The 1428-nt window shown below is 48.0% G+C and overlaps 1 pseudogene; it reads left to right on the top strand.

Moving 5' to 3' along the window:
- Positions 1-263: 263 nt before the first annotated feature.
- LOC103725447 lies at positions 264-1175 on the top strand (annotated as a pseudogene).
- The last annotated feature ends 253 nt before the right edge of the window (positions 1176-1428 follow it).

The following is a 1428-nucleotide window of genomic DNA, read 5'->3' as shown; positions in this document are numbered from 1 at the left end:
TCTCCCCAAATGGTATTTTGTTCTTTTCTTCCCAGTCTCTCAATGTCAACCATGTTGACACAACATTGCACCATCATCAAGATAGACATGCAGATTGCATAAGCTTTACTCTTTAGAAACAGATACAAATAGAGCAAAAACAGCCACTTTATGTCAACATGTCTGGCCTCTGACTCTCAGCTGTTTCCTCTCGCCAGTGATACCTGTGCCTAGGAGTAGATATTTGCAGGTGGTGGCTGGAATTTAACCCATGAATGTTTAATATGTGGGCCAGCTCCCTGGATGACTTCATCTTACTGGGGTTTCTGAACAGCGGTGGCTGGAAATACCACCTGGTAATTCTTCAGTGGCCTATGTCTTTGCCTTATTTGCAAATATCTCCAGTATCCTAGCTTCCCGCCTAGACTCTCAGGTTGACAGTCCCATGTACTTTTTTATCTCCAATCTCCTTCTTCTGAACCTTTGCTATACTACCAGTATAGTCTCTGAGATGCTGGTGAACATCAGAGGGCCAGAAAAGATCATCAGCTATGGCTTCTACATTGCCCAGCTCTATATTTTTCTAGCCTGGGACTCACCTGAATGAATACTTCCAGCCATCATGGCCTTCGGCCCCTTTGCTGCCATTTGCAAGCCTCTTCAGTATCCCCATCATCATGAACCAAAGAGGGCGCATCCACGTCGCTACTGGGACCAGGATTAGTGGCTTTGCAAACTCTCTTGTGCAGTCCACTCTCACTGTGGTGGCTCCCAGGTGTGGATGGAGGGTGATAGACCATTTCTTCTGTGAAGTCCCGGCCCTTCTGAAGCTAGTTTGTGCAGACACAACAGTGAAGGAAACCAAGCTCAGCGTTACTGAGGCCTTCCTGCTCTTGGCCCTGCTCAACCTCATCCTGAGCACCTACATGTTCATCACTCAGGCAGCAATGAAGATCTGCTCTGCTGAGAGTCGCTGGAAGGTACTTACTGGTGGTCTTCCTGTTCTACTTCACCTCCATCAGCATGTATGTTCAGACTCCCTCCAGCTACTCTTGGGACAGGGTCAAGATCAGGGCTGTGTTCTATGGCATTGACACCCCCACCCTCAACCCTTTCATCTACACCTTGAGAACAAAGATGTGAAAGCTGTGCTGAGGAGGGTGCTCACCAGGGAGTTTTGGGTCAAGACGAGGTAAGGGCTAAAGAAAGACCTAGGTAGGATAGAGAGATAGTTTGACTGCCAAAGAGGGTGCTGGAATTAGAAACAATGAGGAAAGCATGCGTCAAACTCACAAAATTCACGTGAGTCACAGGACTAGGAAGGGAAGTCAACTCCTGGTGAACCCCACACTGCACTTAGGGACTTGTGAAAGCGCAGTCTTTTCCTCAACGGCAGTGACCATGGGGATGCTTTAGTTGTCGACAGATCTGAGCCCTGCAATTGAGGGG

This window comes from Nannospalax galili, unplaced genomic scaffold (assembly GCF_000622305.1).
Source record: "Nannospalax galili isolate Female #2095 unplaced genomic scaffold, S.galili_v1.0 scaffold3849, whole genome shotgun sequence".
Taxonomy (NCBI): Eukaryota; Metazoa; Chordata; class Mammalia; order Rodentia; family Spalacidae; genus Nannospalax; species Nannospalax galili.
The sequence above is the reverse complement of the archived record's forward strand: the minus strand, read 5'-3'. Positions and strand labels throughout refer to the sequence as shown.